The sequence below is a fragment of the Cavia porcellus genome, unplaced genomic scaffold, assembly GCF_034190915.1.
Source record: "Cavia porcellus strain 051 isolate PalLab524CR breed Dunkin Hartley unplaced genomic scaffold, mCavPor4.1 scaffold_5, whole genome shotgun sequence".
NCBI lineage: Eukaryota > Metazoa > Chordata > Mammalia > Rodentia > Caviidae > Cavia > Cavia porcellus.
In genome coordinates this window covers 38299575-38311943 of record NW_026947488.1, presented here as the reverse complement: position 1 = coordinate 38311943, position 12369 = coordinate 38299575, and the positions used below count along the sequence as shown (strand labels likewise).

The 12369-nt window shown below is 39.8% G+C and overlaps 1 protein-coding gene and 1 long non-coding RNA gene across 3 annotated transcripts in view; both read left to right on the top strand.

Moving 5' to 3' along the window:
* The window catches only part of Macrod2 (mono-ADP ribosylhydrolase 2), a 1970011-nt gene that overhangs the window by 1733515 nt on the left and 224127 nt on the right, over window positions 1-12369 (top strand). The window lies entirely within an intron of this gene.
* LOC134476043 (uncharacterized) lies at window positions 8000-9900 on the top strand. Its single transcript, XR_010047481.1, has 2 exons — window positions 8000-9182; window positions 9794-9900. It is a non-coding gene; the product is annotated as an uncharacterized LOC134476043 (long non-coding RNA).

Here is a 12369-nt window from a genome sequence, read left to right as displayed (position 1 = left end):
CTTCCCTTGAAAATAAAAAGTTCAGAAAAGAATGGAAAGAGATATTTAGGAAAATTTGCTGAAAGACCAAAGGAACTATAATTTCCTAGTGTGACAGGTTTGAACTATTTCCTTTCACTCTTGAAATGAGCCAAAGATGTATTTACCCATCTACCCAAGTAAATGATTGATCTCTGATCAGAGAAGACCATGACATTTATTTGGCATTTTCTTAAGAACAGAGTTTTTGGTATTCTACTCATATAGAACGACATGTATGTTTCTAGAAGGTTTATGATAAAAAGAAAAAAGTTTTCTTAATATTTTTTATCCCACTTGAGGGGAAAGCTGGTTATTACTGATTACCTCTATTAGTAATGCTTTAGAAATAAGATTCAAGGAATCATAGATAAAGCAATCAGATAAAATAAGACATTATATTGTATCAGATATAGGTGACCTCTACACATTGATTTTCATGTCAAATTGTTATTATATGATTCTAACATGAATTCACTGGAGTTATGAAGCAGTAGAAATAATTAGATCTACTGAACCCATTGTGGGCCCTATTTTGTCACCTCCTTTCTGCTTTAAAGTGCACACATGCAGATGCAAACATGTACACACAGCCCACAAAGGCAGGGTATGCATGGCATAGCTATGAGGTGGTGCTGCTCAGTCTAGACTGCACTGGCCATGCTTATCCAAAGAGCAAAGGGAATGTAGTGAGTCCAAAACAGTATGTGCTATAAAGAACATGAAGGATTTCAAAAGCTTCATACCTAGAAAAGATTGTAAATTAACAATAATAATTTTTTATATTATTAGAGATTAAGGTAATATTTGGCTATATTGAGTTAATTAAATATGAAATTATATTGAGTTAAATGAAATATGAAATTAATTTCACATGTTTCTCTTCACATTTTAATGTGGCTATTGAGTTGCTTATTTTGGTAGCATATTTCTGTTGGGCAGTTTTGGAAATAAGGAAGCTAACTGCATGAGGTGACTTTTCTCTCTGTTATTATTTCAGGAAATTAAAAAACCGAGCTTTTTATAATTCATGTGTTGATTTCTTTAACTCATCCAGAAGCATCACACCTATGATCTGATGCAAAATGATGCCAATGAACCCATCTAATTAATGAGGGCAATTACTTGTTTCATAAGTGAAAGATTTACAAATGTTGCTGAATTCTCCATATATAGCCAAACCACTAAGATTTTTTCTAACTACAGAGTTTTGGCATATTCCAACTCAGCATTCTATTTACAAAATTATTCCTTTATTATTATTTATAAGCTTTATATTTTATGACATTAATAAAATTAAGTTTCAAAAGAACCCATAGTTATCATCTGATGCTCTCTAAATATTTAACTTAAGTAATACATATTGAGAAATACACAATCTAGTCCCAAAGCAGCTAATTTATAACTTTGCAGCACTTCAATAGTGCATAGTAGAAACATGCTTTATGTTAATTAGAAGTTTATATGTCCATATCTCTACCCTAAAACATTTAGCTGGGTGGAAAAAATAATTGATGAGAACAGATTCACTAAACACCCAGTGACTTGGCACACAAAAGAGGACAGGAAGGAACAAGGCCTGCTGAAATGACATCATTGTCAACTCCACCTGTAAACCCATTTCCCATAATCTGGGAACTCTTAAAATATACAGTGATGCCTCAGTTGTCCTACTCAATTTGTTCCAAATTCACATTTGGACACTGAAAAGTTTGAGAACAGCACATAATTTTACCATAAGAAATAATGCAAAATCAAATAATTGGTTCTGACCGGAACAAGTTTCACAGTGATTTCTCTATTGTGTTTTTCACAGTTTTCTTCTTAGCTTAACTGCTGGTACCATTAAGTTTGTTTGAGGCCATGGTTGGGATATTTTATGAGATGAAACACACACGAAAGCACAATGACTAGTGTTCTAACATACTAACACAAGCACAACATGGTGTCTGGGCGAGACCAATACTCAGACTGAGGCTCACTGCTTTGTCTTCAGTGAGGCTCCGATGTGTGACTCACTCTCAGCCTGTACGGGTTTTTCAAGTCGAATTTTTGGTTCAACAACTAAGCAAAATTATGAACGCCAACCTGATTGTTTTTCAACAACTGTGCTGTTTGAAAAGTGGAAAGTTCAAGTCTGGAGCCCTCCAATAACTGAGGTGTCACCATATAAACAATTATCTTAAAGTAGTGATGGCAGATTTTTTACAGCCCAGTGCCCAAACTGCCACCCAAATCCTACTTATTTATTGCAAAGTCCCAACACTGAAATTTAACCTGAATACAAAGATTTAGAAAAAACTCATACATTAATATCTTTTATCTTAAAAGAAAAAAAAATCATGTGTGCTATAGGTTTGCCACCACTGAAACTATGGAGATATAAAGACATATGCACAAAGTATATGTCCTATATTTCCAAAAACTATAAAATAACATGACTCTTAATCAGATTAATCCAGCCTTTTCCTATGTCATGGCCATTTCATATGGATCAGCCATAGTGTTTTTTTTCTTTTTAATAAAACATTTTCTTGTCCCACTTACTTCCTCTCTTAAAATCTAAGTTTCCAGTGTGCTTATAATAAAATTTAACTGTAGGCAAAAGATCCTACATGACGTGACCTCTGTTACTGTGGCAGTTAATTTCAGTTATCAACTTGATTTGCACTCCAGAGTTGCCTATGAGATTAGTAATGGGTACCTCTGGGTGTGCCTGGGTGTGTCATGCAGATGGACTCTGGAGACTGTGTCTGGTCCCTGGACCCTTTCTCTACGGGTTCTCCTGCTGCCCTCTGCTTCACCACTGAGAAGCTTCCCTCTGGCACATATTTTCACTGTGATATTTCAGCTTTGAACACAGCTTACCACAGAATGAAATAAATCTCTAAGACCCTGAGCCAGAATAACTCTCTCTTTAAATTACGGATTTGGGGCATTCTGTTGCAGCGGTGGAAAGCTGACCAGCACAGTTCCCTTCTCTATCTTCATTCCACATCACTCTTTCCTGCATTCTTCACTCTCCAGCTGACTGATACCTCATCCTTTGCCTGTCATGTCTTCTGCCTGGAACTCTTTCTTACTGCTTGAGAGAAATGGAAAATAAAGGAGGGTTTGCCTTGTAAACACATTTACATGCTTTCTCCAGCCACCATACTTAAATGCATATCTTAACCAGCTTGTCCATACTTCTAATGGTGACTTCGAGGTCTCATTTTCCTTTTTAATGTTCTTTAATGTGCTAAAAGACACCTAAAAATTGTCTTTTAGTTTTCACTTATTTGTTTAGTCATTGTCTGTCTCTTTTCTCTGGAACTAGGAACACAAACCGCATCTCGTGTATTTGGTTAGCTTTGCATAGGCTCTTAAAAACCCATTAATTATATGTTGGCTTGCTGGATAGATGGAAGAATGAAATATGAGGAAAATTCAAGACACAGAGAACTCATGATGCTAGAGGAGGGTAGAGAAATGGCCTCAAAACCAGATTAGATGTTTAGGGTAGTTCTCTGAAGGATATAGTGCCTTAGCAGACACATGATGGATAAGCAGGCGTTCCCCAGATCATCAACAGAGCATTTTACCTTCTGGACAAAAGAGCAAGGACTGGTGGCCAGAAAGTGGCTGAGAAAAGTACAGAAAGCTAATCTCAGCTGCACAGAGAAATGAGAGAAATTTTCAGCCCAGAGGATAGATAGAGAAGTAAAGGATCCCCACGATTGTACAGGAATCCTGTTTTGTGTTTGTACTATAAACCCAAATGTCTGGGCTTTCTACAGGAGGTAGAAACCACTGATACCTCATTGTCAGCTGGCACACTCTATTCACAGGGGTAAGCCCCTCAGGGATTGTAACTGAACAAAACCAGGGGCTGTTGCCCACCTTGTAAATTCACCTTCATATATAGTACAACACCTAGCAGGGTCCTAGAAAAATGCCTGTTGCGTTGAATCTTTTCTCTTGTTATGCATGGGATATTATCTAAAGTGACATTTGAGGCTGCCTAGATTTTTCTGAGGCATCACACGAAGTATAGAAGTAACTCTTGCTCCATATTATAGTTACTTTGAATTAATATGGACGATGGAAATGTACAATAAATTGACAAGCTCCAAAGCCTTACACTTTGGAAAAAATACCATCTTGACAATAAAGAAAGCCCAGGAGGGGACCTTCACAGACATGGATAACATTCCTTTCCTTAGTTGGATGAGATAAAAATGAAGCCAAGTAAATTCCTGAAATAGTGGATTTAAAAAAATAATAGTTCAAGGTGCTCACCTGAAAAGTCTGCATCCTCTTGAGAATCATCAAGTCTGAAATGTCTGTTCATTTTCCAGAGATTAGTCTTCATTAGGTATGATTTCAGCAAAGTATTTGAAGACATCTGTTTGCATAACTGAGAAGCCAAGTTAGGGTTATCAGAATTCCAGCATCAAGCTAAGTAAAATTGTTTGTTTTATTTTTGTCTCTTCAGTCTCAGGACAAACAGGACCCTGATTGTATACCAAGTCAAAAATTATCTCCTAGAGTTACATCATTTACTGTAGACTAAAGCAAACAGCTCTAGAATACGGTCTTGATTATTATGACAGATAAATGTGAATAAAATGGAGAAACAATACAGTAACAATAATGATGTTTGATATACTCAAGTGGGATATGAACTAACTGGAACACGAACTAACAGATTTGTGTTTCCCAGAAATATTTTAAAGTCTTCTTTTGTATGATTGACTTGTTCTCCTTGTTGTGAAAAGTTATAATTTGCTACGTGTTTTATTAACTTACTATATTTTCTTTCAATGTAGAACATATTCACTTCATCATCAGCATTCACATGGGAAAACACACATTTTAAAATGCTTTTGAACAATAATTGAAAGTCATTGGACATTTATAAAACTTTGGTATAGCTAATTCATCCGACAATCCATTGCTTATAAGATGACCTACTTCTTTCTCTCCCTGTTAAAAAAAGATGAATGATAAAACTCTAAAAACTGATGTCAAGTCTACAAGTCAATTGATTTTTTGCAGAAGTTTCTAGAAATTGAAGGTAGTTTTGTTCCTTGTCAGATGTCAGGTGAACAGAGTTAAATATATTATCAAACCTTGACTGTTGAAACATCCTGGTCCCCAGATACGTTTTAATAATGACAGTGTGATGTGTATACCTAGAGAAGAAACTAACTTTATGGGTTTCCATATGCATGCTGACTGTGGCAATATATTTTAAAGTAATATTCCTAAGTAGGTGTGAAGGAATTTGTCAAGGTAAAATATAATCATTAGAATAGAGGCAAGTCATTCTCCTGGCACTGATATGGTTAGCCAATTAAATGAGAAGGACAAAGGAGAAAGAAAGAGAACAGAAAATATAAAAAAGGATATAATAGAAAAAATTTTAGCAAATGCTGCCCATATACATTTCTGTGAACTTTAATATGTCAGTGATCCAGAAAATCTTCAACTACCAATGCCTATGATCTTGTGCCTTTTTCTAAGACAGTGGGGACTTTGTTTGCCAACAGACGGCTCCTCTGCCATGGCAGGCAGCCAGTGCCAAGCAATTAGCACCCATTGAAACTTTGCCCTCTGCCAGTGATTCTCCAGTGTATTAATGTCCCAGCCCCTCTCCTCTTGGCTGTCCTGGTTGTACGACATCTCAGGCTTTCCCTGCCACATTAAGTTCGCATGACCCATTGTAGTAGCTGGCTTACCACCTCACCCTTAAGTGACTGCCCCTTTCCCATGTCAGTTGACATCTCTTTCCTTGTTTTCTGGACCATTTCCCAAAGCCACTGTGTCAACTGTATTTTAGTCTTAGTCCTTTCTTCTAATGGAAACTACATAGATCTCTAGATGTTTCTGTTTCTACTTGTTTGTCTCAGGACCCCACCATAAGCTGAGAGCTGCATCTGCACACTTCTGCACATCACCCCCACCTAGTAAATGCTTTTACCATGTGAGGTGTAATGATTGGGCCCTTGGCAATGGAGAGGTCTTCATCCCACTGTTACTTATGTTTAAAAATGGCCAGATCTGTAGTTCTTAGAGCCATCTGGTTAAAATCCACCTGCTTATACAACAGGTATTTCATAGAAAAGGAGACACACTATTCATCTGAGCCTTGGAAAATAATTCACCACAGAGGTCAACTTGCAAGATTAGTCATTTCTGAATTCCTAACTCCTTTGCAAATGAGAGGGATTTGTTTTCAAGTGCTGGACGTGGAAAGTGAATATGTGGTAACTCATTTCTTAAGAAATGTGACTATGAAAGAGGAAGATTTTATCACTCAGCTTGCAGCAAGGTGAGAGCTTGCATGAGTTGAGTAAAATACACACAATTTATTTTATAAGCACCTCTCTAAAGTATCTTAAAGTTTAGAGGGTAAAAGACCCAATGAGTTTTTGCTTTATTATTCGTCCAAATGCTGAAACCTTCTGCCGTATTTCAACAGATTCTTTTTAGTGTCAATGTCAAAATTCTATACTATAAATGCAACCTAAAGCAAGATGGAGCCCCAGATCTCTTGCAACACTGGAGGTTGCACGCCATCATTAGATGCTGCTTCTGTCTTAATCTCAGTGACTCCTGGGTAGAAAAAAATGAGGAAGAATCGTCAAAAATCTAGGAAATGCTTCCTCTTTGAATGTCTTCATCATCACAATAAAGTGAAACATGACAATTGTACCCATAATTCAAAGCCTTAAATTTTTTAAACTAAGCTTTCCAGAAGCAGGGAAAAAATTATCACCTCAATTATCCATTTCATGGTCAAACTGTGTATGCCTCATTTTTAGATTTTTATTCAAATCATATAAATTTTCTTCACTTAGCTGTTGTCACTCATAAGAAAAATGAGGTTTTAGAAGTTGGCAGGGCTTGGTTTTTTCCCTATTATGTTGATTATTGAATTTCAAAGATTTTAAACCCAAAGATTATGTAAATAATTAGTTATCTGAAGCCTGAACAGTTGAGGACTTACTTATATGTCAATACAATGATATTTAATCATGGGAAAAGTTATTTCCCATTCCCAGTCTCTTTTTTCTCTTTTGATAGATACATACAAAATACACAGAAGATAGTTAAATTGATGAATGATTGGTTGATTAATTGCTATAAGATGTACCATGATGGTACCAGTGAATATTCAATACCTGTTTGTTCTCTTAAAATGCTCATTATCTAATCTTATTGAAGTTCATTCATAGAAGAATAGAGGCTGAACCTTTACAGTTATCCAACTAACATCCTAAGGGCTCAATTTTCATTTCATGTATGTATATACGGGAGAGAAAGACACTGCTTGGCAGATAATACTCTGCTTATAGGCTTAATTGAAGTGCAATGAGAAGAGTTCATGGTAGGAAGATCAGTGTATTGATCTATTGTAAATTATCTGGTAGATAATTCAGCTGTTTGTCCCACTTAGCAGATAATGCTTCTTGTAAGTGTCCTGTGTTCCAGAAATGGATTTCAATGACTTTGTATTCCAGGTGATATCTATTGACTCTCAAGATTACTCTGAAATCAAACTTTCCCATTAAGTCATGTAAACCAGTCTGTGGCAACTGAATCCATTTGGCAAACCTGAAACATTCACCTACCTACATGTAGCAGAAGCGTCACACTTTTATTGATTTCTAATATTAAAAACATAAAAAGTGGATTTCCATCATCTACAACCCATAAAACACAAACATCTAGTAAGCAAAACTTACTAGATGCCAAAAAGACTCATTTGATCATAGACCTTGTAGGTTATCACAAAGACCTTGATAAGTCTTTCTCCATTTCAGACCTTTTATAGTTGACAGAAAAATTTGTGTCTGATAGTCTTATTGATGCTCCACCCTCTCACCAGTCAATCTCCAGAAAGTTGGGCCCCCATTTAACTCCAGTCTGTTTTTGGTATTAGGATAGTAAGCCCAGAAGTTAAAAGCAAGAGCAAGAGCAAGAGAAAGAGAAAAAGAGCGAGAGAGAGACAATGAGAATATGAGAGAAAATAAGTAGAAACACTTAAAACACTGATAGTGATAAAGTGATGGACTCTGATGGTGGGGACTTGATCTAATGGCTTAAATGAGGTGCCATGTTTCCTGCCGGTAAATATTCGATACCTGCTTATCCACTCAGAAAAACGATTCTCATTACCTTATCTTATGGAGTTCATTGAGAGAGCAGAGGCTGAGTTAAGTTCCCAAGATTCCTCCTACACGTTGTGTTAACGTTTCCTGTTATAGAACTTGTATTGGTTGGTGTTTGATTTAGTTATCCTAACCACACCCTGAAGCCACAAAGTCAGCTGGAGAAAGACTGCTTCAAGTACTCAATCCTTTTTTAATCAAAGCTAAGATAGAATGCTAATAAAATTTTTTTTCAAACCAATTTCTAAAGCTCATTACTCAAAGTAAAAATGAAAGAGATAAGCTATGTTTATTTGGAATGTCCTACCCTCTGATAGAACATTCTTGTTAGGCTTATTTTTAAAATATTAGAATCTTCCTCACAGTTGATCAGCTTCCCTGAATGGGTCACTGAAATGTTATCTCTTCAGGGCAGATTTGACTGTGGCAGGTTTTGCCAGCACGTGTGGTACTTTATCCCGAAGCTCATGTACTCTGGTTTGAATGGTGTCTAATTGTTGGGAGCCGCAGCCCCGAGCCCGGTCGCCTCACTTGGCGGACGTGAGGCCTGTAGTAAAGAGTAAAGCCTGAGGTAGATTACCCCTCCCATCGAGCACGTTAGTTTCCTGCTTACCGCGTAAGCAACCCGCTCAACAATATAGTCTGCCTGGCAACTGATGATGTTAGCCAATCAGCTTGCCTTGCTCACTTTAACATGATTGGACACTGTATCCGTATATATACTGGTGCCACCCCTGGGGGGGAAGAAGAAGCCCGGAAGTAAAAGCCCAGAAGGAGCCGCAGGGAGCGGACCAGAGGAGGCTTCGGCTGGGAGCGATCCCAGGGCAGGCTGTACGGAGAAAGAAAAATAAAAAGAAAAGGTTGTCCACTGCCAGACTTTGTCGTGTGTCCTTCCTGCCGGCCGGGAGCGGACATCGACATTTGGTGGCCCGCACGGGGATTGATCAACCCCGAGACGCGGCGGTGGACTGCATTCTCCTACACAGTGCTGCAGCTGCAGGACAGGTGAGTAGAGGATAAGCCTGGGCCCTGGGTGGCGCGCACCTACAGGGTTTGTAGACTCCTCTCAACCTCACGCGTAAGTGGCGGGTTTCTTGGGCCTCACGCGGTGAGTATGAAACATAACACCAGAACTTAAGGTAATAAAAGAGTGTAAAACATAAACATAGAAGTAAAAATAACAGAAGATATATTAAAAATGGGAAACATGCCAAGTAAAGATACACAGCCTTGGTGTTGGTCCTTCGGAGACTCCTAAAGTCCAAGGACCTCAAGGTGGGGCGTAAGACTTTAGAAAATTTCCTTGCAGAGATTGACAGCTTTGCTCCCTGGTTTCTGCCTACAGGGCATGTAAACCTGCCCTCCTGGGAAAAGTTGGGCAGAGACCTTTCCCTAGCAGAACGGGAGGGTAGAGCTTCAGTCTCTGCTCGTCCATTGTGGGAAATGATACACGCGTGCCTAAAGAGTGAGGGTAGTTACGGGGGGAGCTCTCAAGAACTTGTAGAAGTACGCGAGGTGTTTGAACAGGCACAGTCAGGAAGCTCCCGAGAAGGGTCCGTCAAGGAGGGCAGAGATACAAAAGAGGAAGCCGAGGCGCGGTTTGTGTCTTTCCGCAGGAATCGGGACGAGAGCCAATGTGGGTCCCAGAGAGGTTGACGCGACAAGTCCCTCGACTGAAGATCAGGCCTGTTCCACCAGAGGCCAACCGCAGACCCAACAACAAGATGAGCCCTAAAAGAACTGCAGGACAATCCCTTTTTGGGGGCCTGGAACGGCTTGCTCCCCTATGTGCTACCCTTGTATATGCATGGCTCGCTCGCATGGCCTACGACCGCGTTTAAAAGTGACAGGCTTCCCACATTCTCCTCCCTAGACAACAACATGTAGCAGGGTGGGTGAGTCAATGACGGGTAAGAGCGTGCCTCCCCAGCACGACTCAACCTAAGCCAGGCCCTACCCCGTTCCGCTCGAAAGCCGCTGGATTGTTAGATAAATTTCTCTCCGAGGGGATTCGTGGAGAGAAATGAGTGCATGCCTATGTGCAACCAGGTTCCGTCCGGTTCATTCCTGGCCCTAGAAAAAAGGACGAGGGCCTCAGGGCCTTGGCAGACCATGGGACGGCCGACCAGGGTCTAAGCCAAGGACCTACGGTGGGCCTACACATAGGGCGTAAGCCTCTGCACCCAGTCCAGGAAGGGCTACGATGCGCACATTTATAAAAAAAAAATAAAAAAGGGGGAGATGTTGGGAGCCGCAGCCCCGAGCCCGGTCGCCTCACTTGGCGGACGTGAGGCCTGTAGTAAAGAGTAAAGCCTGAGGTAGATTACCCCTCCCATCGAGCACGTTAGTTTCCTGCTTACCGCGTAAGCAACCCGCTCAACAATATAGTCTGCCTGGCAACTGATGATGTTAGCCAATCAGCTTGCCTTGCTCACTTTAACATGATTGGACACTGTATCCGTATATATACTGGTGCCACCCCTGGGGGGGAAGAAGAAGCCCGGAAGTAAAAGCCCAGAAGGAGCCGCGGGGAGCGGACCAGAGGAGGCTTCGGCTGGGAGCGATCCCAGGGCAGGCTGTACGGAGAAAGAAAAATAAAAAGAAAAGGTTGTCCACTGCCAGACTTTGTCGTGTGTCCTTCCTGCCGGCCGGGAGCGGACATCGACATCTAATCAATCCATAATACATGCTGGGCAAATTAAAAATTTCAGTCTTCATTCCTAGCACTCACTCTTTGCTGTGGTCTATATCTGGTCAAGTTCTGTTGCTTCCTCATCCCTGTGCCCCCTTAAATCTGTGTACTCTCCAACTCCAATGCCAGTGTCTTAACTTAGGACACAGATGTGCTTCCTAATTAATCTCCCCAGATTCTTGCCACCCTCATCCATTCCAACTCACCATTGTAAGGGTCCAAGTCAGGTTTTAAAACTGAAATTTTAATGAGGCTGTTTACTCCCTCAGGCTCCTTACTGGTTTCAGAACAAGGCTGGGAACATCCGCAGCGTGGACTTTTTTCCTGCCCCCACTTACAATTCTATGTTGTGCCTGCTGATAAACTGCAGAAGCACTGTCCTCCGAAGAGCTGTGTTTTCTTTTTTTCTTAATGATTTTTATACTAGGGTTCTCCTGGTTCTTCTTTCTTCATTCCTTGATTAAGCCCTCCTCGTTTCTCAGGATTTAGATTGTATGTTTTATCTCATACTCTAATGGTTTTTGCTGGCCTCCCAAGACTGAATTTCATAACCCGCTGATATGTTCCCAGAGCCAATCCTCTGTGCTGATGGACTCTGCCACAGCCTGGCCAGGCACCAATGAAAGCAACTCTTACTTATTTCTCCCACTGCAAAGTCAGGAACCGTGGCTTTTTTACTTGCACTTTCCCATAAGCTGGCAGTTATATGTCATTTCTGGAAATATTTAATGGACAAATGAGGCTAAAGATCAAACAACTGAAAATTGGATAAACACAGTGTCAAAACCACTCTTTGATGCTGTGTGACCCAACAATCCCTCTTGTTAGTACAAACCTGAAGCAGATGAAATTACTACCCAATAAAAATAGCTTACTTTTCAATATTCATTGAAGCATTATTCACAAGAGATGAAATAAGGAAAAAGCCTGTCTGAAATGGAAGAATGAATGAACAAAGTATCATATCTGTCCATCCATCCATCCAATGATATTATCATTCTTCCTTTAAAAAAGAGATCCTGTTACTCTACTATGGCTTGTGTTTAGATGTCCCCCACCCCCAAGCTTCATGTAGTAGAAGAGACTTTTCAGGGATGACTAGATCTAGATGCATCATGACACTGGAATTGATTCATAGTGTAATGCTACTAAGGTCACTAGGATTAAGAATGTGAGTGCTATCTGCCCTAAGTAGCCTTCATAATATATAAGGGATAGAAAAGTTGTGTTCATCCTTGTTGCATTGCTACTTTCTTCCCACTATGAATTGTTTCTCTCCACTGTGATGCCATCCTGCATTGGAGCCAGCCAATTATGGACTAAAACCTCTACAACCTATGAGCTAAACAAACCTTTCTCCTTTAACCTTGGGTGTTGAATATTTTGTCTCAGTAGTGAGAAAAGTAACTAAGACACATACTAAATTAAATAACCCAAATACAAACAGAAATACATTGTGTGATCTCACTTGTATTTGACATCATTAACAAAAGCAGAAGG